Source organism: Somniosus microcephalus, chromosome 12 (assembly GCF_052327205.1).
Source record: "Somniosus microcephalus isolate GS21.2 chromosome 12, FLI_Smic_1.0, whole genome shotgun sequence".
Classification (NCBI taxonomy): domain Eukaryota; kingdom Metazoa; phylum Chordata; class Chondrichthyes; order Squaliformes; family Somniosidae; genus Somniosus; species Somniosus microcephalus.
In genome coordinates this window covers 225,883,384-225,910,774 of record NC_140998.1, presented here as the reverse complement: position 1 = coordinate 225,910,774, position 27,391 = coordinate 225,883,384, and the positions used below count along the sequence as shown (strand labels likewise).

General features: G+C 52.0%; 1 pseudogene; it reads left to right on the top strand.

The window, feature by feature from the left end:
• Positions 1–27,391, top strand: part of LOC147110207 (histone-lysine N-methyltransferase PRDM9-like) — a 284,616-nt pseudogene that overhangs the window by 7,520 nt on the left and 249,705 nt on the right.

The following is a 27,391-nucleotide window of genomic DNA, read 5'->3' as shown; positions in this document are numbered from 1 at the left end:
CAATTCACCCCACTGAGACCAAAGGTGTATCAAAGTTCACAGCACCTTCCCCACAGCTGATAGTGTCAGTGCTGAGAGAAAAATCACACTCCCCACACAGACAAAGATCCTCTCACACCACTGAGGCAAAGTCAGACTCCCAACTATTTATAAAAACTCTGCCACCTGCCCCACCTCCAGCTGAGGCAGCATTCTCACACTCGGAAACAAAATCCCTCACTGGAATTCCTCCCCCCCCCGCCCGCCTGTTGAGGCAATTATTGAATTCCGTGGCCGCGAATTTCAAAGTTTTAGCGCTCTCCGTTCAGGCCGGTTTTGCTTAAAAATGGTGGCCGTGTGGCGTACCGATCACAGAAAGGACACAATCCGCTTTCCGGTCCGTGGACTATAAATCAGGCGTCATGCCTTTCAGAAGGATCACACCTTTAAGAAACTCGATCTGCAACATAGTTAAGCCCAGAGCAGGGGAGGAGCATTCGAAGCTGTGCACTGATGAAAGGCAGTCGTACTTTGTGTAGTCTCTGACTCCATTTTGTGTTCAGCATGCAGCCTCAACAATTAAACCTTTTCTGTTGAACCTCTCCGAGTTCTGTATTTTTTGCTAGGAGTACATAGACTCCTACATTGGTGACCCCGACGCTCAGGACGACTCCTAAGCGTAACCATGGCTGACACAAACGCAGTTTCTGTGAAGCTGCCGGAGTTCTGGGAGAACCTAGCCACCGCCTGGTTCCTTCAAGCCGAATCGCAATTCCGACTCCGCGGCATCACCGCCGACGCAACGATGTACGACTACCTCCTCGCCTCCCTGGGCAGCTCCACAATCACGAAAGTCTGGACAACACTACAAAACCCTCCGGAGGAAGGCAAGTACGCACATCTCAAGGCCGCGCTCATTAAAACATTCACAGCCTCCCAATTCTTGCGCAACTGCCACCTCCTCGACCTCCCGGGCTGCGGTGACTCCACGCCGTCAGACTTGCTCTCACACATGCTTGCTCTGACCGACGAGAAACCGCCCGGCTCCCTCTTCCGCACGCTCTTTATCCGCCAACTACCTCCCAGCATCCGCCCGGCGATCATGGCGTCCAGCCTCACGGACCTCGAGGCCCTGGCCGACGAAGCCGATAAGCTCCTGTCCACCAGCTCCAACCACGCCGTCACCCCCGACCTGGCCTCCGCAGCGTCGGCGCGCGCTCCACCCTCTATTGCGCGGCCACACAACTCGGCCACGAGGCCCCCCAGGCCCCCACGTCCCCCAAGCCCTCCGACCCAGGGCTACTGCTACTTCCATACCCGGTTCGGCGCACGGGCACACCGCTGCAGCCATCCCTGCACGTTTCGAACCGCTCCCACACCGGCCTACACGATGGCCGTGGGGCAAGCAGGCGCGCTGCTGTACGTTACGGACAGCGCCTCTGGACGCCGTTTCCTATGCGACACGGGCGCGCAGCGCAGCATCATCCCCGCGTCCGCCCTCGAGATCCAGCGAGGCGGCCGCGGCCCTGCGCTGGCTGCCGCCAATGGCACCGACATCCGGACGTACGGCACCCGCACCGTCACCATCGACCTCGCAGGCTGCCGCTACCACTGGGAGTTTATCACCGCCAAGGTGCTTTCCCCACTCCTTGGTGCGGATTTCCTGTGCGCCCACGGCCTGTTGGTCGACATGCCTCGGCGCCGCCTCGTGGACATGAACACCATGTCACCTATCCCGGGCGCCATGGCCCCCCCCAACCCGCCGAAATGGCATGGCAGTGCCGCGCCCGCTCAACGGACGACTACTCAGCACTCCTGGCTGAGTTCCCAGCCCTCACCAACCCAACCTTCTCCGCGAAGGTTGCTAAGCACGGGGTAGAACACTTCATCCCCACCACAGGCCCACCGGTGTATGCCCACGCCCGCAGGCTGGACCCGGCCAAGCTGGAGATCGCGCGGGCCGAGTTCGCTACAATGGAACAGCTCGGCATCATCCGCTGCTCCAACAGCCCCTGGGCCTCCCCACTCCACATCGTCACCAAACCCGACGGGGGATGGCACCCCTGTGGGGACTACCGGTGCCTAAACGACGCCACCACGCCGGATCGGTACCCCATACCGCACATTCAAGACTTCTCGGCTAGACTGGCCGGCCACTCAGTCTTCTCCAAAGTCGACCTGGTGCGCGGTTACCATCAGGTGCCAGTCCACCCCACAGATGTTCCCAAGACGGCCATAATCACCCCTTTTGGGCTATTCGAGTTCCTCCGAATGCCCTTCGGCCTCAAAAATGCGGCCCAGGCCTTCCAGTGGCTCATGGACTCGGTCCTCCGGGACCTGAAGTTCCTCTTTGTCTACCTGGATGACACCCTGGTAGCTAGTTCCTCCAAGCAGGAACACATCGAGCACCTCCGCACCCTGTTCCAGCGGCTCAGTGAGCACGGGCTCATCATCAGCCCAGCCAAGTGCCAATTCGGCCTCAGCAGGATCGAATTCCTCGGCCACCACATCATGCAGGATGGAGCCATTCCCCTGCCCGCCAAGGTGCAAGCCGTCCAGCAGTTCCCCCGGCCTACCACCATCAAAGGCCTCCAGGAGTTCTTGGGGATGATCATCTTTTACAACCGCTTCATTCCCGGAGCGGCCTCCCTCATGCGGCCCCTATACGAAGCCCTCCGGGGTAAGAAAGACAGAATGGCGATCGAGTGGTCGGCGGATATGTTGACCGCTTTCGACTCGACCAAAAAGGCGCTCGCCAACGCCACCATGCTCGCTCACCCACAGCCCAACGCCAGGGTGGCCCTCACCACGGACGCCTCCGACCACGTGGTCGGCGCCGTGTACGAACAGTGGGTCGACGGGGCTTGGCAACCACTGGCCTTTTTCAGCCACCAACTGCGCCCCCCAGAGGCCAAATACAGCGCCTTTGACCGCGAGCTCCTCGCACTGTACCTGGCAGTCCGCCATTTTAGATTTCTTCTGGAGGGCCGCCCCTTCACCGCGTTTGTCGACCACAAACCCCTGACATTCACGATGGCGAAATCTGCGGACCCGTGGTCAGCCAGGCAACAACGCCAGCTTGCCGCGGTGTCCGAATTCACCACAGACATCCGGCACGTCTCCGGTCAAGACAACGTGGTGGCCGACTGCCTATCCCGCCCCGCCGTCCACGGCGCCCACCTGGCAGTGGACTATGCTCAACTGGCAGCGGAGCAATGCACCGACCCCGATCTGCTCTCCGCACCCACAACCCTCCCAGGGCTGCGACTGACCGACGTCGCCTGCGGCCCGTCCACCGTCACAGTCAAATGCGACACCTCCTTGGCACAACCCCACCCCGTAGTCCTGGCGTCCTGGCGAAAACGGGAGTTCAACATCGTCCACGGCCTCTCACACCCCGGCACCCGCACGTCCATTAGACTGGTGGCCAACCGATTTGTCTGGCGCGGCCTGCGCAAAGATGTGCACATCTGGTCCAGATCCTGCACAGCTTGCCAGCATGCCTAAAATCCACCAGCACGTCAAAGCCCCACTCGAGGAGTTCACCGTGCCAGAAAGAAGGTTCGACCACGTCCACATCGACCTCGTCGGCCCCCTGCCGCCATCACAAGGTCACACGCACCTGCTGACAATCGTGGACCGTACCACCCGCTGGCCCGAGGCCATTCCACTGACGTCCACCACCGCCGCCGACATCGCGAGGGCGTTCATCGGTACCTGGGTCGCTCGGTTCGGTGTCCCCTCCGACATGACGTCGGATAGAGGCCCGCAGTTCACCTCTGATCTGTGGGCCGCCATCGCCCGAAACCTCGGGGTGGCCGTTCACCGCACCACGGCTTACCACCCCCAAGCCAATGGACTGTGCGAGCGATTCCACAGGTCCATGAAGGCATCCCTCCGCGCCAGCCTCGAGGACGAGGCTTGGATCGACCGCCTCCCGTGGGTGCTACTCGGCCTACACTCCACGGTCAAGGAAGACCTGCAAGCCTCGGCGGCGGAACTCGTGTACGGCCAGCCGCTGCGCGTACCCGGAGAGTTCCTGCCGACCGCCATGACCCCCTGGTCGGCTGGCCAGCAACGCCACGCTTTCGTCAACCGAGCACAATAATTCGCTCCGGTACCCACCAGCCGGCACAGCGAACCAGCAACCTGCGTACCACCTGTAGTGTATGTGCCTTTAAGAGCCCCATGTGTGCTGTAATGCCGGTAATGGCCACTCGGGCTATATAAGCCTGTATATTGTGTTATATCCGTTAGTTCCCCTCCAGACTTTGCTTAGTAAACACCTATGAAACCTACTCCTGTCTTCAGTGTCTCTATCAACACACAGACACAACAGTGGCGACGAAGTGGAAACGGACTTACCTGCAATTCGGCAGCACCTCAAGGACATCGATTCCTCTGGCGTCCAGAAGAATCAAGAAAGTGAAAAAAGCTGTGGTTTCACCAGCTGGCCAAGCTGGTGGCAGGTACTGCGCTAATCCTTCCTGGGCGTCAGGCACTGTGCTAATCCTTCCTGGGCGTCAGGCTGGGGCTCCAGCGGCTGGTTTTACAGCTGGGCCAAGCAGCGAAAACGGAGGCAAGCAGTAACAGACGGGGAGGGAGCACTCGGGAGACGGCCGGCGCTGCAAACAGGTCGGCGTTCAGACCTAGAGAGAAAGTCCGGCGGGAACGAGTCTCCAACTGTAAATAAATAAATAAAAAAAGAACGGAAACCGCGGGAAACAGCGTTGTCATCGGCAGCAGCGGCGGGAAAGCGCGGGAAGCGCCATATCTTTTCTGCAGAAAAGAAAGAAAAGCGCGGGAAGCGCCATATCTTTTCTAAGATGCCTAAGTCTGGCAATATTGATGCTTTTGATAGCGAGATAGAGGATTGGACCACATATGTGGAAAGAGTGGAGGTATATTGCACTGCAAATGGAATAGAAGATGAAAAAAAGCTTCAGTACTGCTGAATCTAATGGGCGCAAAGACATACGGGCTGTTACGAAATTTAATCACTCCAGCCAAACCAAAGGACAAGGATTTTAAAGAAATTGTTGATACCCTACAGGAGCACTTAAACCCAACACCGCTGCTGATAGCGGAACGATTCAAATTCTTCAAGAGAAATCAACACAAGAATGAAAGTAACGCTGATTACCTCACCGAATTAAGAAAGCACTCAAAACACTGCCAATTCGGGGCAGGACTAGCAGATTATCTTCGAGACAAATTCATCTGCGGTCTCTTAAGTGAAGGAACACAGAAAAGGCTGCTTTCTGAAAAAGATTTAACACTGGACAAGGCTTTCAGTATGGCTGTATCATACGAAGCAGCCACAAGAGGAGCTGCAGAAATACAACAAAAGACACAGGACTTCGGCACCCATGAAATGACGCAGGGTTTCGAGAGATGTTATCGCTGCGGCAGATCCACCCATGACCAGAGGGACTGCTGGTTCAAGGACAAAGCATGCAGGCAATGCGGAAAGATTGGACACATTGCACGGGTATGCCGATCTGGACAAAATAAATCCACAGACTGGAAAAAAAAAATCAATAAAGAAAAGTACAGAAATGTACAAATGATGACGGACAGTAGCTCCGAAGACCAGAAGAGCGATAGCGACTCTGAAAACAAGAGACTAAGCTGTCTCAAATTACATAATGTACTTGCCAAAGATGATTACCAGACCATTTGGGTTACCCTCACGATAGCAGGGTCCCCAGTTAAAATGGAGCTAGATACAGGATCAGCTCTGACCGTAATAAATCGACAGGATTACGAGAGGCTATTTCCACATATACCTTTAAAAGACACATCCATTATCTTAAAAACATATACGGGGCAGAAAGTATACCCCAAAGGAAAAATAAGGGTGCCTGTTGTATACAACGGCAAGGAAATACAAAAGTTGTATTTATACATTCTACAAGATGGTGGCCCACCGCTGTTAGGACGTGAATGGATCAGGAAAATACATTTAGACTGGCACTCCATTCAGGCACTGACGGTGACCAGTAAGAAAAAAGCCGATGATAACGTCATACCTGAACGATTAAAAGACATCTTGGCCAACGCCAAAGAAGTGTTTCAAGAGAAACTAGGAACCTTGAAAGGCATCACCGCCTCAATAAAAGTGGAAGATGCAGCAATTCCCAAGTTGTTTAAAGCAAGACCAGTGCCATACGCAATTCGTCCAGCAGTCGAGGCAGAGCTGGAGAATTTGGAAAATGCAGGCGTATTATCCAAAATAGATTGGAGCGAGTGGCATAGTGGTTAGCACTGTTGCCTCACAGCGCCAGGGACCCGGGTTCGAATCCGGCCTCGGGTGACTATCTGTGTGGAGTTTGCACATTCTCCCCGTGTTTGCGTGGGTTTCCTCCGGGTGCTCCGGTTTCCTCCCACAGTCCAAAGATGTGTGGGTTAGGATGATTGGCTATGATAAATTGACCCTTAGTGTTAGGGGGATTAAATACGTGGGGTTACGAGGATAGGGTGGGATATGTGTTGGTGTGGTGGTTACGGGGATCGGGTGGTGTTAAATCTGTGAGTTGTTCAAGTAATTAATACTCAGACTTAATCAGTAACAATAAAACAGGTCTTTACTGGTTGGAGGTAGGGACTATACGTAGGTCTTTACTTCATGCCCACAGGCGGGAACTGAGGGGAGATCAGTACCCACAGTACTATTTATACCCCTATGGCCAGGAGTGGTACTGCGTATCACTACGCCCAACAAGTAGTGCAGTCCTGTCCATAGGTTCAAAGTAGCACACATATTACATACACAACATTCCTCCCTTCCTAGCTTTACAGTCATCTCCCCATTTAACATAACGTAATAACATATATACATATATAACTTCATGTCAAAACAGATCACAGATTCAGTCTCTGCGGAAAACAGTTCACAGATTCAATCTCTGTGGTGGAGTCGGTTCACGTTGCTGGAGTGACTCATTCAATAGTCCTTCCATGGATTTAACAGTTTGAACTTCCGAACTGAATTGGCTCCGTTCGGAGGGACCACGTGTGTGATCTGGTAGAGGTAATAATGGTTCAGATGGGTCATCTTCTGTTTCGACTTTTCCTTTTCTGCTTCTTGGAGACTCTCTGGGCTCCACTGTCAGCTGCCAGCTGCATGCGCAGTTCCTCCTTCTCTCCCTCCTTTTTCCGTAGTAGAGCCACCTTCTCCCGATGTTCCGTAGACTTTCGGTGCTCCTCCATGATTTCTGTATGGTGGGAGTCGAAGTTACAAGTTGGGCAGGACAGGACATAGTAATATTCGGTGTCGTCCTGATCTAGGCCAGCGAGAGGGTCTTCTATTTCCTCCATACCCAGCTGGGCGTTAGCCAGCTTTTGTTCCAAGTCCAGACATCTTTCCTGAAGAGACTTCTTCATGCGTACCTCTTCATCCAGCTTTTTCTGGGCTTTCAGCAAGTCGTTTACTAATGACCTCATTTGAGATTTTACTACTTCAACTTCTTTTGGAGATTGATTGATCGGACTATTCAATCCCTCTACCGGAGCAGCTGTTTCAGCGGTCTGTTGTTCTACGTTGACGTGAGTCAGCGTACTTTTGGCATCCAAGGGCTGCTCTGTTGCAGTCATCTCAGTCTGTGTTGCCACCTCAGCTCTTCCAATAACCTTTGAGAGCTCCGAACCCCTTTCGTTTGAATATTGAAGTTCGTGTTCAAGTTTTTCCCATTTCAGAGTCCTGTCCTTCAGCATATGCAGGAGTTGGCTGACCGTTAACTCCTCTGACATCAGACGTTTTGTGTGCTCCTGCTCCATTTTCTCCATCAGCTGCTTCTGTTGTCTTTCCAGATTCTCCAACTCTATATCAAAGAACTCTTTCGTTGCATTCAACTCTTGCTCACAACGGCGAAGCATTTGTTCTAATTGCTGTTGTAGTTTGAAATGGAGTTGAGTTCGAGCCCGGTGTCCCTCAGAAATGGGCACATCAGTAGACTTGCCAGACTCAGAATCCACAGTTAAACTATGTTGTTGTTGCTCAGTGGAATTCTGTGCTGAAACTTTGTCTTTTGAGTTGGGCTTACCATCATCCGTTCCAGAGTCTGGGCCGACTATCTTCACCGAGTTCTCACTCGTTATTGTTTGTAGGAAATGCCAGTCCATATTCATTTTCCTAATCCACTCCCGTCCTAGTAGTGGAGAACCTCCTTCAGATATCACATATAAGTCCATTATTTGACTGTCTTCGCCCTTGTGGACCACTGCAACCTCTATTTTCCCGATGGGGTACACTCTTTGCCCCGTGTATGTTTTCAATATAATCCCCGTATCCTGTAGGGGAATATGTTGGAATAACTTTCCGTAATCTTTCTTATTTATGACCGTCAATGCCGATCCAGTGTCCAATTCCAGTTTTACTTGGACTCCTTCTATCTGAAGAGTGACCCAAATTGTCTGGAGGTCTGCACCCTTACCAGCGTTGAGTACTCTTAAGCTAGCCAGTTCATTACAGCTTAAGCTAGCCAGTTCATTACTGCTAGCGTCTGAATCGGACTCCTGTTCGGTCACCTTGTGTACCTTTGCGTATTTTCCTTGCGGTGACTTCTTGTTGCTGGTCTTCTTCCCTGACCTGCATACTCTAGCTATATGTCCAAGCCTACCACAAGTTCTACATTCTTGGTTTTTAAACCAACACTGGTTCTGATCATGCGTTGTCTTTCCACAACGATAACATTTGCCAGAACTCACACCCAATTTGTGTGCACTGAGCTCCGGTGACCGTAGCTGCATTACTGCCGTGCCTCTCGCTGCGGCTTCGTGTGCTGCTGCCATAGTGACCGCCTTCTCAAGCGTCAGCTCATTCTCCTCGAGCAGTCGCTTTTGTGTATCCTGTTTAAATAAACCACACACAAATTTGTCTCGAAGTGCCTCTGTCAGTCCCGTTCCAAACTAGCAATATTTCGCTAATTTACGCAATTCCAGCAAATAATCAGCATTGCTTTCATGCTGTAGCTGCCTTCTGTCGTAAAATTTAAATCGTTCCGCTAGCATCAGCAGCGTGGGGTTTAGATGATCTTTCAGGACAGTAACAATCTCATCGAACGTCTTATCCGCCGGTTCATCTGGTGATAACAGGTGTTTCAATTGCCCGTATGTCTTCGCACCCATTAAATTTAATAATGTTAGAGCTTTATCTTGGTCACGAATTTTATTGGCCTTACAATAATTTTTTACTCTTTCAACATATATGGCCCAATCTTCGAGGTCACTATCAAAGGTGCTAATATTCCCGTGTTTAGGCATTGTAGATTTGCAATTTCTCAGATTTTTTTTTTTTTTTTTACTGCTATCCAAGATGGCGGCTTCCCGCTCTTGCCGTCGTCCTCCGCCCACAAAATGGCGGTTTTCCCGCGCTTGGCGGTCTTCACCCGTCCCCCAACGCCGTCTCCCTTCAGCCCCCGAGTGCGGCCCTTATCTTCGCCGCGATCGCCCGAGTGCGGCCCTTATCAGCGGATGCGATCGCTGGATCGTGAAGCAGCTCTCGGCTCTTATCAGGAGATGCGATCGCTCCGTTGAAACGCCTCCCGCTCGAAGCGGCTCTCGCGCCCTATTCCTCCAGCTCCCCCAGCCCCGTTCGTGCGGCCAACGCGGTCGACTGCCTGTCGCATCGCTGCCCGGCTCAGACAACGGCTTACCCACCACCAAGCTGGAGAAGAAGCTGACGGTCGCCGATGGAGGCTCCGAGGTCAGGATGTCTTCCAGTGGGGTGGAGAGGGTGGAAACCTCTCTGCAACGTCCTGGCTGTGGACGAAGCTGCCGTGGAGTGACTGCCGCAGGGTCCGAATCAGACTCGTCGCCAGTGTTAAATCTGTGAGTTGTTCAAGTAATTAATACTCAGACTTAATCAGTAACAATAAAACAGGTCTTTACTGGTTGGAGGTAGGGACTATACGTAGGTCTTTACTTCATGCCCACAGGCGGGAACTGAGGGGAGATCAGTACCCACAGTACTATTTATACCCCTATGGCCAGGAGTGGTACTGCGTATCACTACGCCCAACAAGTAGTGCAGTCCTGTCCATAGGTTCAAAGTAGCACACATATTACATACACAACAGGTGGGATGTGTGTCGGTGCAGGCTCGATGAGCCGAGATGGCCTCTATCTGCACTGTGGGGTTTCTGTGATTCTGTGATTCTGTGTGAGTGGGCAACACCCATCGTTCCAGTCATGAAGAAAGCATTGAATAATGATAAATCTGAAGAACAGAGAAAAATTCGCATCTGTGGAGACTTCAAGGTGACGGTAAACCTGGCCCTTCACACGGTACAGTATCCTCTTCCGAGGATAGAAGATATTTTCGCCTCACTATCCGGAGGGAAACGTTTCACCAAAATTGACTTGGCACAGGCATATCTACAGATGGAGGTTGAAGAGGCCTCTAAAAAATATCTCATGATAAATACACACAAAGGCCTGTACCAGTACAATCGACTGGTTTTCGGAGTAGCATCCGCTCCAGCTATCTGGCAAAGAGCTATGGAGCAAGTCCTCCAAGTGATTCCGGGTACTCAATGCTACCTAGACGACATCCTTGTAACAGGAGAAAACGACAACGAGCACCTTGCCAATTTGGAGCAGGTGCTCACGAGGCTGAGAGAACGGGGCCTACGAGCAAATCGCCCCAAGTGCGAATTTTTCCAAAATCAAATATCATATTGTGGCCACATAATTAATAATGAAGGGTTGCATAAGTCACCTGAAAAAATTGAAGCGGTTATAAAAGCCCCAGCACCTGAAAATGTTTCACAATTAAGGTCGTTCCTGGGATTAATAAATTATCATAAATTTTTACCGAACTTATCAACTCTTCTACACCCTCTTAATGAACCTCTACAAACAGGAGTGATTTGGAAATGGAACGAAGACTGTAAACGTGCCTTCCATAAATGCAAAGACTTAATCACATCCGAAGACGTTTTGGCTCATTACAACCCATCACTGCCAATCAGACTGGCGTGCGATGCATCCCCTTACGGCATAGGAGCAGTATTATCGCATAAATTCCCTGATGGCTCGGAACGGCCGATAGCTTTTGCGTCACGCTCATTGAACTCAACTGAGCGTAACTATGACCAAATCGACAGGGAAGCACTCAGCCTGGTATGGGGAGTGAAGAAATTCAACCATTACCTACACGGACAAAATTTTACCTTGTTGACTGACCATCAACCCCTCATCTCCATATTCAACCCTAAAAAGGGTGTTCCCATTATGACAGCGCAAAGGCTACAGAGGTGGTCCCTTTTTCTAGGGGCACACCAATACAACATAGAATACAAAGGATCAAAACAGCATGGGAATGCTGACGGTTTATCGCGCCTACCGTTGCCAATGGTAGAAGAGGCACCTACAGTAGACCCAATGGAGATGTTCCACTCAACCATAGTGGAATGTCTACCAGTAACAAATTCTGCCATTGAAAAGGAAACGAGAAATGACCCGACTCTCTCACGAGTCTACGACTTAACGGTGAAGGGATGGCCAGCACATGGCAAACCACTGTTGCCAGCATTCTCGCAAAGAAGAGAACAGCTGTCAGTATGCCGAGGAACCTTGATGTGTGGATCCAGAGTGGTGATTCCACCCAAACTCCAGGATAAAGTGCTAAAGGAGCTTCACGAGGGGCATCTGGGTGGAGTGAAAATGAAGAACCTAGCCAGAGCGTTTGTATGGTGGCCAGGTATCGATGGAGACATAGAAGAAATGACCAAGAGCTGCCTAGGATGCCAGAAGGTCCAAAACGCTCCACCCCAAGCCCCTCTACATCCATGGGAGTGGCCCTCATCTCCCTGGCAAAGGGTACACATCGACTTTGCTGGTCCATTTATGGACTCAATGTTCTTAATCGCGGTTGATGCACACTCCAAGTGGCCGGAGGTAATAAAGATGTCCTCCACCACCACGGAAAAAACCATCACAGTATTAAGGACCATATTTGCCAGGAATGGGCTGCCGGAACAGATCTGTTCTGATAATGGACCGCAATTTGTGTCCAAAGAATTCAGGAAGTTCTTAAAAAACAATGGGGTTAAGCACTACACGTCCGCCCCATACCATTCCGCCACCAATGGATTGGCTGAAAGGTTTGTCCAGACCTTCAAGAAGGCCATAAAGGCCATGGGTAATGAAGACATAAAACTTCAGCACAAGGTGGATAACTTCTTGTTCGCATACAGGAATGCAACACATATGGTTACCAACCAAACTCCCGCCATGATGTTCTTCAATAGAAGCCTAAGATGCCGGCTGGATTTGATCAAGCCCAACATCAGAAGGGACGTGGAGAACCGGCAATTTCAAGGCATGAATAAAATTCCAACTAGAACCTTCCAGATAGGTCAACAAGTTTTGGCCCGGGACTACCGTACCGAGAAATGGCAGCCTGGAACTATCTGCACACGACTAGGACCACTGATGTATACCGTGGACATCGGAGAATGCATAATAAGGCGTCATGCTGACCAAATCATAGAGTCATCCGAAAAGGGACAACCTACACCACAACTCTATACGCCTAACGATGAAGTAGAGATACCCATATCTACCTCCGATCCGGTGATACTGGAACCCGATGAACCCAACACTGACATTCAAGCCGAATCAGCCTTGCCAAAAGAACCTACTACACCACCAGAAACTACTACACCACCGAGGCGTTATCCGGACCGAGTCAGGAAGCCTCCAGAGAGACTGACTTATAATTAATTAACTGCAGCAATGTGTATATTATTTTTCTTATAACATGTAATTAATAATTACTTAAAATATTATGTACTGGTTAGCTAAAAGGGGAGGAATTGTAGTGTATGTGCCTTTAAGAGCCCCATGTGTGCTGTAATGCCGGTAATGGCCACTCGGGCTATATAAGCCTGTATATTGTGTTATATCCGTTAGTTCCCCTCCAGACTTTGCTTAGTAAACACCTATGAAACCTACTCCTGTCTTCAGTGTCTCTATCAACACACAGACACAACACCACCTAGCCTGCACATGGCCAAATTTGTTTTCGTGCGCCATGACGCCCACCGAGGACCTCTACGGCCCCCATATGACGGACCCTACAAGGTACTCCAGACGGGGAACAAGTTCTTCCTCCTCGAAGTGGGCGGCAGAACTGACAAGGTGTCGGTCGACCGGCTCAAGCTGGCACACCTAGAGCCCGATGAACCCGTTCAAGTGGGCCAACCCCCACCGCGGGGCAGACCGCCTAAGAGCCCGACGCGTCCAACCGCCCCGCTCCCGACACCAACCGCCAAGAGCCGTTCTGGCCATGCCATCAAGCCGCCACGCCGGTTCATACACTCCCTACTAGCGGATTCTGGGGGGAGCTGTGTGGCGTACCGATCACAGAAAGGACACAATCCGCTTTCCGGTCCGTGGACTATAAATCAGGCGTCATGCCTTTAAGAAGGATCACACCTTTAAGAAACTCGATCTGCAACATAGTTAAGCCCAGAGCGGGGGAGGAGCAGTCGAAGCTGTGCACTGATGAAAGGCAGTCGTACTTTGTGTAGTCTCTGACTCCATTTTGTGTTCAGCACGCAGCCTCAACAATTAAACCTTTTCTGTTGAACCTCTCCGAGTTCAGTATTTTTTGCTAGGAGTACGTAGACTCCTACAGCCGTCTCGCTTTTGGCGGTTCCTGCGATGGCCGCCATTTTGGGAGGTCGGTACTGCTGCCGATGCCTGCGCGCACTCCAGATATTTAGATGAGGCAGATCGTGACGTCAATGAGTGTGGAATGTTGGATTGACACAATATCTGCCATTTTCGACATTGCCGCTCCATTTTACGCCCTCTCCCAATCGCGACCAGCTGACCATACGTTCAGCAGCAGGAAGGACCTCCCAGCACCGCTATTTAAAGGGATCATCAACAACATACAGCTGACTTGCTTTTTGATCTGTCCTGGCTCTGTCACAGTTTGTGCGACTGTTTGGAGCTTTCTACAGTTATTTAATGTTGCTGAGGTGACAGAAATCCTTGCTACTCGTTTAAAGGCTTCTGCTCCCACCACTTGCTCCCAGTCATGGGGTCTCTACTTGCAGTCCCCCTCGCACTCAAGTATGACAGAGATGGAGTGGAGGCAGCGAAGAAGAAGACAAGATGCTCGCAGAGGGAGGACGAGGAGGGGCAGGAGGTCTTGCCCACCCAGGGTCTTCCAAGAGCACTTCTACCTGCGCTTAAGCCAGGAGCAGTGTATTAGGAGACTCCGATTCACCAAGGAGGCAGTCACAGAACTCTGCCACCTCCTGCAGCCAAACATGCAGCCTCAGAGCAGAGTGGCTCTCCCAGTGGCCCTGAAATCAATGTGTCCCTGAATTTTTTCACCAGTTTGGACTGGGAGATACAGCTAACATCTCCCAGTTTGCTGGGTCATTGACCTGAAACGTTAACTCTGTTTCTCTACAGATGCTGCTTGACCTGCTGAGGTATGAGACTCCCAAAACAAGCGCTCTACTCGGAGCTCCGACATGGCCAGAGAGCCCCAGGTGGGCAGAGGAAACACTTCAAGGACACCCTCAAAGCCTCCTTGAAAAAGTGCAACATCCCCACCAACACATGGGAATTCCTGGCCCAAGACCGCACAAAATGGACGAGAAGCATCCGGGAAGGTACCGAACACCTGGAGCAAGCGGAAGCCAAGTGCAAGGAGTGCACATCAACCCAAGCACCCCACCCACCCACCCCTTCAACCACCGTCTGCCCCACCTGTGACAGAGACTGTAGGTCCCGCATTGGACTCATTGGTCACCTGAGAATTCATGTTTAATGTGGAAGCAAATCATCCTCGATTCCTAGGGACTGCCTAAGAAGAAGAAGAATTTCCAGGACTTTCTGTTTTTATCCCAGTTTGCTGCCCATCGCTGCAACCAGGAAGTCACAGAGGCTCCCTATTCCAGGAGAAGGGACTTCATTGTCTTCTCTCCGAACAGAGAGACGTAGGAGGAGCACGCATGTGGCTTTGCCAGGCTAGAGGGCTTCCTCATGGTGCAGTGTGCCATCGACTGCACACATGTGGCTTTGCGGGCACCGCATACCAATCCTGAGATGTTCCGTAACTGCACAGGCTACCACTCACTTAATGTGCACTTCTTGTGCGACGATGCCCGGTGCATCATGATGGTGAATGCCCGGTATCCTGGCAGCAGTCATGATGCCTTCAACCTGCACCAGTCCGGTGTGCCAGCAGTCTTTGAACCACCACGTCAAACCCAAGGGTGGCTGCTTGGAAACAACAGCTATCCACTCTGCCCCTGGCTGATGAGTTCCCTCCACAACCTCACCACTTGTGGCCAGCACTGATATAACGACTGCCATGAGGAGTCTCATCGAGCAGACCATTGAGGTTCTCAAGCAACAGTTTCACTGTCTTGACCGCTCAGGAGGAACCCTCCAGTACAGGCCGGAGCGGGTTTCCCATTTCGTGGTGGTCTGCTGCATGTTCCACAACTTGGCCACATGAGGGCACAGCCCATGCCACCACGGGTCCATCAAGCCTGTCCCAAAACAATTGTGATACCTTGTGTATCACAATATATACATTCCATCCCACCCAAAACTATAAAATACCAAGGCCAATTTGGGAAAGAAAAATCTGGGAAATTCCTTTCCGACCTAACTAGGCGATCGAAACTAGTCCAGGAGATCACTCTGGTCCTGAATTCCCTGCAGTCCCTACCTTCTGTAAGAGGTGATCTCTGCCCCAGCCAGAAACAGGTCCAGCTCTCACTTGAAAGAATTCAGTGAGTCCGTGTCCACCACACGAGACGGCAGCCTGTTCCTGAGGTCCACTATTCTATGGGAAAAGAACCTCGTCCTGACAGCTAACCTCGATCTAGACTTGTACAACTTAAATTTGTGACCCCTGGTCCTTCCTAACCTATTTAATTGAAACAAACTATCAGCTGGAACACAATCATTCCCTTCACCCCTTCATTATCTTCTGAACCTCAATCAAATCCCCCTTAAGTCTACGCTTCCCTAAAGTGTACAGTCCCAACTCTTTTAGCCTATCTTGATAACAAAGATGCTATCCTGATAAATAAGAGAGGAGGAGGAGGAGGAAGTGAGCAGGCAGGCAGCACATCCCCGATCCAGATGGGCTGTCCATGAGCACCTCAACAGACTCTGGTTGCAGTGAGTGAAACCCCAGATCCCCGTTGCTCACCACTTCCCCATCTTACCATCCCTCTATCACAGAACATCACAGCGTCCTCCTGGGCACAAAGCTGAAATGAGAGCCACCGCAAAACACATCTCGAACATAATTTATAAATTTATCAAAATCAAATCAAAAGAACAAAGTCAGCTAATCACCCTTGTGCATTCCCTTAGTGTCTGTCTTTGCTGTGCCTTTTCCTACTCTAGTGCTCCTACGAAGTGCTCCCCCAGTGGCTGCAGCATGGCTGGTGGAAAGCTGCTGACTTTCAGTGGGGAGACTACAGATGGGCCTGCAGGATGACCTCGAGCAGCTCTGGCCCTAGAAAGCCCAGCTGTAGACTGCGCCACCTTGGTATGGGCGGCAGAAGTCTGGGCTGGCTGGTACAAGCGCACTGGCAGGGTGGCAGTGGTGGGAGTACGAATGCTGTCTTCTTGAGAGAGGACAGCAGGTTCTTGCTCCATGGGGCCACTGCCACTCCCTCGGGATGGGGCCTCAGCACTATTAGCCAGCTGTTGGAGCACAGATTGCTGGACTGCTGTGACAATCTGCAAGCACTTTTCCACACTCGTAAACCCAGCCACAATGGCATCAGTCTGAGCTTGCGGGGCAACAAGTTGAGACTGCAGGAGAGCAGTCTGTGCTTCCACTGCAGCAGTGAGACATTGGGTCACTTCCGTTGTGCTGCAATGGAAATGCGAGTTCGCCCATCATACCCAGCATCATGGTTCGGTCCACAAGTACTCTAATGGAGTTGCCCATTATTTCCACCCTGGAAATCATGGGCTCCAAGCCCAACGCAAAACCCCATAATATTGGAGCCGGACTCCTCCATGCTGCTTGACACTGACCAGAGGCTCTCTGGCAGGCTTGCCATTACACCAAGCATTTCTGTGTGCAGGCCCATCACCCTCCTTCTGAAGGCTGCCCCATCGAGAACAACATCTGAGTCCTGTGCAGCAGAACTCGTGCGTAATCTCGCCCTGCGGGGAGCTGGCACCCGAGCTACACTTTCCCCCTGGCTTGGCTGCAGCCCACTCATGCCTGGTGATTCACCACGTGCAGATCCTGCCTCTATACTATGCCCTAAAGTACAGGCAGTGCCAGTTGCTAAGCTGGTGTCTGCGAGTGTCAGTTCCAGTGTCGCTGTGTCTCCTTCTCCTCCATCACTCTCCTCCTCCAGAACTTCAGAGACAGGCTGGGCTGCTGGCAGTGCTTGGGTATCTGAAAGGAGAAATGTACAAGGGTCGGGTTGTGTTGAGGTAGGAGGGAAAGCCAGATGTCCATGCATACACCATCAGCAGCGTGCAAGTGAAAAGAGATTGTGGGATGAGGGATAGTGGGCTGTGAGAAGAAGGATTAGGTATAAGCATACCGTCATCATCAGCAATGTTTTTCACTTCCGCGCTCACCACGGACTCTGTCACTGCCCCAACAATTATTACGAGCACTACTTCCTTCAAGTCCATGCGGTTCTCAATTCTGACTTACCCTTCTTCTTACTTCTTAGGCAGTCCCTCGGAACCGAGGATGACTTGCTTCCACATTAAACATGAGTTCTCAGGTGACTGATGAGTCCAATGCAGGACCTACAGGCCTAGAATTTCAGTATAGCCAGTTTTGGGGCGCTAACCTTAGCGCCCGCCCGAAGTTAGCGCCCGCCCCAAAGTAGCGCCCCGTTGCCGGAAATTCAGTGGCTTCGCCCTAAGTGGTTGTTGGAGCGCTAAAAGAGGCGTTCCACTGCTATCTTTAGGCGCTAAGCCGGCGGTCCAGAGGGATAGCGCCGAGGCGGGGCGCAGCGCGGGTGCGGTCATTTTTTGATTGACAGCAGACCCCGTGGCGCAGACCAGCTCTTAAAGGGGGAAGGGACGAATTGGTCTGCTCTCACGCCCTGCACACTGCAGCCTTGCAAAGAGGCCTCAACACTGCTGCTCAGCCCCAGGGAGTCATGGCAACGCCAGAGAAGGCCCGTGAGCGTGCCCTGCGCTTCTCAGAGGGTGATCTGGACATAATGGTCACAGCTCTGGAGCAGAGGCGCAGGATCTTGTTTCCAGAGAGTGGGAGGAATCCGAACCACCACGACTACACCAGAGCCTGGAAGCAGATCGCCCACAGGGTGACGTTCACCGGCGATGCCCCCAGGACCCACAAACAATGTCGTAAAAAATACAACGACCTGACCAGGATTGTCAGGGTGAGTACCCTTTCCAGTCTCCTCCTCATTCTTGCATGTACACCTGACATGATGGGCAAAGGGAGCTCCAAGTCCTAATGGCCAGCCCTCAGCCAGCAGCATTGGGACAGTCATGAGCATCAATTGGCCATTCTGCACTCTACACTCTGGCCAAGCTATTCCACCATGGGAGGCAGTGCACACTACATCAGGGCTACACTCTGGCCAAGCTATTCCACCATGGGAGGCAGTGCACACTACATCAGGGCTACACTCTGGCCAAGCTATTCCACCATGGGAGGCAGTGCACACGACATCAGGGCTACACTCTGGCCAAGCTATTCCACCATGGGAGGCAGTGCACACTACATCAGGGCTACACTGCGCACTTACAGCCCGTCCTTTCTCTTGCAGGCTAAAGTAGCCTATAATCGCCAGGCCCGTGCCAGGGCCAGGGGAGGCCGCGCCAAGCTGCAGAAGCTCACTCGGCTGGAGGAGCGCGTGTGTGTGTTCATGGGAGCCCGTCTGATCGTCCCCACAGCGTGCGGAGTAGCCGACTCTCCACTGCCCGGCAATGGTAAGGACCTCGCCTTTTGGCCCTCTCGCGTCGCACTTGCGCATCCGAGCTAGCTCCTTTGCCACTGTCCCACCAATGCGCTGAATGCCACCAGTCCTAACTCCCTCGCTGACGCCGTCTCCTCACTCTGAAGCTACTCTTGTGCATTCCTGCTTTCAGCTGGTGACGACCAGGACCCTGAAGCTGCCAGTGACAGCCCCTCTGAGCAGGAGGAGGAGGAGGAGGAGGAGGAGGAGGAGCAAGCCGGACCATCGGGGGAACACTCAGGTCCCGCAGGAGAGGACGAAATGCTTGACACGTCCTCACTGGACGAGTGCCTGGAGGAACTGTCGCAGGGGAATGCAGCTTCTGGGACCAGTGGCGTCCAGCCACCCAGGAGCCGTGCGCGTGGCCCGCGGCCTTCCCCCCAAAGGGGGGAAGGATCAGAGGGGAGTGCTGCTGATCGGCACACTCGCCGCCACCAACGTGGCAAGGTTCCCCTAGTTCGGCCCCCTCCTCCCCAGCGGGAGAGTCGCGACTCCAGTCCGGACACCTTCACCTCGGAGGAGGTGCGGAAGCTGGACAAGATGGCCGAGGATTCGGACCGGCGCCACACGGAGCTCATGAGCGTGGTGGGGCGCATGTCTGAGGCCATCGAGTCGCTGGCGACCAGTGTGCGCGAGTTCGGGGCAGCAACTGCCGCGAGTGGCCGCATGCTCACTGATGCCGTCAAGACCCTGGCGGGTGTGATGCGGGCGCACACCAGGACAACAGGGGCACTCACTGCTGCCACACGCGCTGTCTCAGGCAGGCATCGCCAGGGCAGCCGCCGCGCTGGAGCATCCCAGCGAGCCGCCCCCCGGCTGATTGTTGCGGATCCTGCAGTGCGGGCCCGGCCGAGTGCCAGCGCGCCACAGCATCAGCCAGCGCATCCCAGACGCCAGCTGGCCCACATTGCGCCATCCGTCGCCGCCATTCCCCCACTGGGGCGTCAAGGGCAAGCGGCTGGAGCTGATGTTGGCGAGGCTCAGGTGCGCCACTCAGCAGACGGCCCCTCGAGGCCCAAAGGCCGTGTAGGCCGCCCCCCAGCGGCATCTGGCGGAAGGACATCTGAGCCTCAGGCGCCTTCCCCCAGCCTCGCAGCAGCCACTGGGCAGAGCTTGCGAAGGAGCAGCAGGCCGGGCAGGGGAGGCAAAAGGCTGGGCAAGGTCTCGCCCTCGCGGGCCACTCAGTAGAGGGTGTGGCCAGCTTTCCTTTTATATGGCGGTGGCCATCTTTATTTTGCCCATGGTTGTTTTGTTCGAGGGCTTATTTTTTGCGTTAGGCCGAGGTTGAGGCCCGGTTTGAACAAATGTGGAGTGACTCCTCCCCAGTTTGTGGGAGTGAGTCTTTTGTTGGGCTTTTTGTGGGGCCCGTTTATTGTTTTTGGGGATTCATGTGGGAAGGGGTTTTCATTTTTGTGTAATAAAAAATTATCTTTATTCACGCAGTCTCCATGGTTGTTCTTCTTAGTGTTTGTTGGCTTCGCCGGCTGAGGGCTTGCGGAGCGGCTGCATTCATCTTCCCTCATAGCCCCAAGGCACTCCCTGACAGGGGGCTTAGAAGTACCGTGTAATAAGGTGGCGTCGCGCGGCCCTTGGCCCTGGTCGCTCCCTCCTGGGAACGTACTCCTGCTCCTCCTCCTCCTCCTCCTCCTGCTCCTCCTGCTCCTCCTACTGAGGTGCTGGTCCAACGTCAGGTGGCAGTGCCTGAGTCCTGCGGATAGCCAGGTTGTGTAGCATGCAGCAAACTACCACAAATTGGGAGACCCGGTCCGGCGAATACTGGAGAGCTCCTCCGGAGCGATCAAGGCAGTGGAACCGCTGCTTGAGGACCCCAATAGTTTGCTCGATGATGTTGCGGGTGGTTTGATGGCTCTCGTTGTAGGCCTCTTCAGCAGCGGTCCTGGGCGCGCGGAGCGGGGTCATGAGCCAGGTACACAAAGGATAGCCTTTGTCCCCGAGTAGCCATCCTCTTGGGGGAGGCTGTGCCTCGAACATGTCATGCACAGTACTCTGCCGCAGGATAAAGGCATCGTGGCTGCTGCCTGGGAAGCTGGCATTGACAGCCATAATGCGCTGCTTGTGGTCACACACCAGCTGCACATTCAGAGAATGGTAGCCCTTCCTGTTGCGATACTGCTCGCCATGCTCCAGAGGGGCCCGCAAAGCCACATGCGTACAGTCAATGGCGCCCTGCACCAAGGGGAAGTCCCCGAGTCTGGAAAATCCCAATGCGCGCTGATGCTGGCTCTCCAGGGTCATGGGGAAGGAGATGAATTGGCTTCTCCTTCTGAACAGTGCTTCGGTCACCTGGCGGATGCAGCGATGCGCGCCGTACTGGGAGATGTTTGCTATGTCCCCAGCAGTGGATTGGAAGGAGCCGGTGGCATTGAAGTTCAATGCCACCGTCACCTTCACTTCCACCGACAGAGACGTCCTGCACCTGAGCTTTGGCCGCAGATCTCTGCGAAGCAGGTGGCAGATCTCTGCAATCACCTCCTTTCGGAATCGGAGCCTTCGAACACATCGCGCGGCACTCATGGTTAGGTAGGAGCACTGCTGGCGGTATAGCCTGACTGGGTAAGGCCTACGTGGCCGACGCCTGTAGCCCCCTCTGCCTCTAGCCAGGGCTGCCCCTCTCACAATGCGTCTGCGAGCCCTACGGACATGGCGCTGCAGCTCTGCGTTGGCACCCCATGCAACCCCCATCAAATCCTGGCAAACACTCAAATTTCCAAAAGGCCACTTGCAGCGCTCTGGCCTGAGTCCAAAAATACCTGAGCTGTTGCTGCTTGAAACCAGTTAGCTATCCTCCTTGTTGTGTGTCCAGAAATGCGTTGCACTAGAGTGTTTGCTGAAAAATGGCTGGCCTTTATACTGGAGGGCACGTCCCCTTTAATTTGCGCCCCCCGGGGCCCGCGCTGGTTGTGTTGCGTTCCTTTTTTCAAACGCTCCGGCCGCCAGCCGCACAATGGGGCGGTCCGACTGAAGTTTGGAATCGGGGCGGCCAAAGGGCGTTGCATGAGGATGTGACGTCATTTTCTGCGCGCGCATCCGGGCGGGCGCTAAACTTTGCGCCGGCGCTAACGGCCAACTTAATTTGGGGCGGGGCGCAAACTGCGCTGCGCCCGGGCGCTACACGCATAGCGCCCGAAAATCACTTCTCTTAAGGCGCTAACTGCTGGCGCAAGCAACTGAAAATCTAGCCCACAGTCTCTGTCACAGGTGGGGCAGACGGTGCTTGCAGGGGCGGGTGGGTGGGGTGCTTGGGTTGACGTGCACTCCTTGCGTTGCTTGCACTTGGCTGCCGCTTGCTCCCGGCGAAGAGGCTCTAGGGCCTAGAAATTCAGTGGCCTGCGCCACCAGTTTGCGCCCAAAGAAGGCTTTTGCGCCACTGTCCAAACCTACCGCGATATTTAGCGGGGCGCTAATGGTGCCGTTAGCCTGTAGCGCTGCGCCACCACCGATGACGTCATCGGTGTGCGCAGCGCCCCGCTATCGCCCCGCTGGCCATATTTGGTCGCCGCCGCCTCCTCCGCGCCGGCCGCAAACAGCGACCGGTACACAGGGGCCTACCTGTGCCGGTAGTGGGGCGAGTTAAGGTGGAGGTGCGGCCGGCCGCTTTTTCGGCGGCCGCCTGCCCGCACCTCCGTCCCCGGCCTCCTACACCCGCCCCCCCCGCGGCATTGCCGGCTGTTTCCCGAGAGCCCGGCACTTCTCCTTGGTGCCAGGCTCATTTGCCGGCACTCGCGAGCGGGGATCGCGCTGTTACAGCCACCTCCCCCTTAACAGTGGGAGGAAGGCCTGCAGTACCGCTGCGTGCCGTGCCGCAGCGTGCCGTGCCGCAGCGTGTGGCGCTGCGGCACTTTGCACGCCGATATTCAGTTTCAGCGCCCCAAGCGGGGCGCCGAAACCCTTGTTTAGCGGCCGGCTTCCACTTGGGGCGCAGAAACTGAATATCCCGCTGGCGCAAGTGGCTCCGCACGCAGTGGTAATTCCGGCGCCCAGGCGAACTGGGCGCCCCTAACTGAATTTCTAGGCCTAGGTGTTCAGCACCTTCCCGGATGCTTCTCCTCCATTTTGTGCGGTGTTGGGCCAGGGATTCCCAGGTGTCGGTGGGGACATTGCACTTTTTCAAGGAGGCTTTGAGGGTGTCCTTGAAGCATTTCCTCTGCCCGCCTGGGGCTCTCGTGCCGTGTCAGAGCTCAGAGTAGAGCATTTGTTTTGGGAGTCTCGTATCGGGCATGTGGACGATGTGACCTGTCCATTGGAGCTGATCGAGTGTGGTCAAAGCTTCGATGCTGGGAATGATGGCCTGAGCGAGAACACTGATGTTGGTGCGCCTATCCTGCCAATGGATTTGCAGGATCTTGCGGAGGCAGCGTTGGTGGTACCTCTCCAGTGCTTTGAGGTGCCTGCTGTAAATGGTCCATGTCTCTGAGGCATACAGGAGGGCGGGTATCACTACTGCTCTGTAGACCATGAGCTTGGTGCCGGGTTTGAGGTCCTGGTCTTCAAACACTCTCTTCCTGAGGCGACCGAAGGCGGCACTGGACACTGAAGGCGGTGCTGGAATTCATAATCGCCGTTTGCCCTTGTTGACAGTACTGCCACCCGATGACCCTTCACCCATCTGCTAGTGCTCCCGGAGGTTGTGCGGCAACTTGGCCTGCAAGAGAAAGGGAAGTGTCAGTGAGTGTGGTACAATATGTTTGGGTGATGTGTCTGCCATGGTTGAATAGCTGTCAGTTTGTGCAAGGTGTGAGATGTGGGTGTAAGTCTTGCAGCAGTGGTAAGTGTGTGAGGTATGAGTGGTGCTGGCTAGAGATTGTTGGTAGGTGACTGATGGGGGTGTGGTGCATTGAACAGTGTGCGCGATTCATGGCACAGATAGTGGGATATGGTATTTGAAGATGCATTTACTCACCTTGACCAGTCGTGTGAGGTCACTAAACATTTTGCAGCACTGGATCCAGGTTCTGCAGACAACACTCATCATACTGACAGCTTCAGCAGTCTCCTCCCACAGCCTTCTTGTGTCCGTGGGCCTCCTGCCCCCTGTTGGTAGAGGACCTGAGGATGTCATAGAACCTCCAGGATCAAGGCCTCCAGTGCCACATCAGAAAATCTCCTTGCCCTTTTTCTTGGCTATTGGGCCATGGTTTTCTCCACAATGACAATGAGGTGTTTGTGCAAAAAAGCACTTCCCCTGTATTAGAGCCTTGAACAAACTTTATTGGCCACGAGACTCCACCCAATATTGGCCCTCCGAATCAGCACTAAGACAATCAGCAGCACATTTCAGCGCTACAATCATTATAATGAGCAGGCAGCATGAATTTTATGTGCTGCCTGCACTACTTTGAACGGGTGTGGGCACATCGTGCTGTCCGCACCTGTTTTTGGGCCTTATCCAATTTCTAGGCCTCTGTCTATTGCATTCTTAGCTTGATTCCCCACTCCTGTTTTTGAGGAATAGAGCCTGTTGGTATTGGGTGACCTTGTAGCTGTTATCATTTTAATCCAATGGTTTTGTACTGAGCCAAGGTCAACTAAGAATGAGCCTACGTTCCAGTCCCTTGTACTTTGTTCATCTTCTGATTAATTTAGTGCTGCTGCTCTAATTCAGGTATTATCCTATTAAAGCAGTTCCAGGAGATTCCCAGAGCCTGCTGTCATTGTATTTATGGACAGAGGTGAGTCAGGCATCACCTCAACCAACTCTCATCATTCCTAGTTTCAGAATGTATTGAACAGCAGTTGCCAAATCCTGGGCGCTCTGACAATACAGTAATTCAGGGACCTTTCCCGACTTTACAAAGCTTCCTGAAACTGTTCAGCACCATTATACTATTTTTCGAGCTCCGATGCTGCATCATTTCAGTCCCAGCCATCGTGTTCAACTGGGCACTGGGATAAAAAGGTATAATCACAGAACACAGGTAAAGGAAGGTCAATTTTTACTCAAAGACGTGGGAGGCGATGTAATAGAATCTTGCAATACGTGTTAAGCCTTATGACAGTCTAATATAAAGATAAAGTTGCTTTTAAAATTTTTATTAATCCATTATCAAAATACCTTTCTGCAGATCAGCAAATCCAACAAGGATTTTGAATACATTGATGCGAAGGATGAATCTACATCAAATTGGATGAGGTGAGGGAAGACTGATACCGTATTGTGAGGATCACAAGATAGTAATGGATGAAGAAGATCATTTGTCCCATTTTATATGATCCATCCAGTACAATATCCCACCCAACAGCCAGTCAGCCTTTCACTCTAGATGGCTGTGGCTGGAAAAACGAGCCAATTTTTAAAATCAGCTCTAGGCATTAAATTCAGCAGGAACTCCGGGAAACCTGTATTTCTGGATCGCTGCACCTCCCCCACCCCCCGTCAGACACTCCCTCCTTAGAAATATTGGGGCCATTATCTTTCGTATCTGCACTGAAGTGATTGGTCCCCACTGAGTGTCCTCTCCTGACAGTATGTTTGAAATTGAAATTTGTCCATGGCTGGGGGCATGTTCTCTCATTCTAACTCGCGAAACATTCTGTATTCATTTAACAATATTAACTTATTTTTGGACACTTAAATATTTGTATGTTATGTTCCAGGTTTGTTAACTGTGCCAGAAAGGAGGAGGAGCAGAACCTTGTAGCCTTTCAGCACTGTGGCAAAATTTATTACAGGACCTGCAAGCCTGTTCCTCCTCGGTGCGAGCTGCTGGTCTGGTATGGTGATGAATATGCCAAGGAACTCGGTATCAAATGGACCACAATGTCGGTGTCATAACAAGAACCAAAATGTACGGATTCTGACCAAAATTGGGAACTGTAGCCAAAGTATCATTTGTTTTCTGTTACAGTCTCAAAGGTGTTTGATAAAGTGCGACGTAATAGACTTATTAGCAAAATTGAAGCCCATGGGATCAAAGGGGGAATGTTAGCGTTGATTCAAAATTGGCCATGAGACAGAAAGCAAAGAGTAGTGCTGAATGGTTGTTTGAGACTAGAGGGAAGTATACAGTGGTATCCCCCAGGGGTCAGTATTAGGACCCCTGCTCTTTCTGATGCATATTTATGATCTGGACTTTGACAATTGGGGGCATAATTTCAATGTTTGCAGGTGACATAAAGCTTGGAAACATAGAAAACAGTGAAAAGGATAGTAGAAGTTTTCAGGAAGATGTAGATAGACTAATGAAATGCGAAGGCACATGGCAGATGAAATTTAATGCAGAACAGTGTGAAGTGATGCATTTTGGAAGGAAAACTGAGGAGAGGCAACATAAATTAAATGATAACATTTTAAAGTGGGTGCAGGAACAGACACCTTGGGATTCACATACTCAAATCTTTGAAGGTGGCAGGGCATATTGTTAAGGCTACTAATAAATCATTTGGGACCCTAGGCTTTATCAATAGAGGCATGAAGTACCAACGCAAGGAAATTATGGTAAACCTTTATAAATCACTGTTTAGGCCTCAGCTAGCGTATTGTGCCCAAATCTGTGCACTACACTTTAGAAGGAATGTAGAAGCCTTAGAGAAGTTGCAAAGGAGATTTACCAGAATCATACCAGGGATGGGAGACTTCAGTTATCTCATAGTAAAGGATCCTCTGGGAAAGAGTGATCATAATATGATAGAATATCACATTGGGCTTGAGAGTGAAATACTTATGTCTGAACTAGTGTCTTAAACTTAAATAAAGCCAATTACATAGGTATGAGTGGTGTGTTGGCTATGGTAGATTGGGAAATTAGATTAGAAGATCTGATGGTAGATAAGCAGTGGTAAACATTTAAAAACATATTCCAATATTCTCAGTGAATATACATTCCATTGAGAATTAAAAACTCCTGTTGAAAACTGATCCATCCTTGGCTAACTGAAGAAGTTAAGGATAGTATTGGATTAAAAGAGGCTTATAATGTTACAAAGAATAGTAATAAGCTTTAGAGACCATCAAAGAATGACCAAAACATTGATAAAAAGGGACAAAATAGAATAGGAGAGTAAAGTAGCAAGAAATATAAGAACAGATTGTAAGAGTATCTACAAGTATGTAGAACGGAAGAGAGTAGCAAAAGTAAGCATTGATCCCTTAGGAGCTGAGACAGGAGAAATTATAATGGGGAATAAGGAAATGGCAGAGACCTTAAACAAATATTTTGTATCTGATTTCACAGTAGAAGACAAAAAACATACCAAAAATAGTGGGGCACCAAGGGGCAAATGAAAGGAAGGGAAATGATTAAGAACAGTAGAGAAAAAGTACTTGAGAAAATAATGGGACTAAAAGCCACCACATCCCCTGGACCCCTACATCCTCGGGTTCTACAAGAGATAACTGCAGAGATAGTGGGTGCATTGGTTGTGATTTTCCACAATTCCCTAGATTCTAGAACAGTTCCAGCGGATTGGAAGGTAGCAAATGTAACACCGCT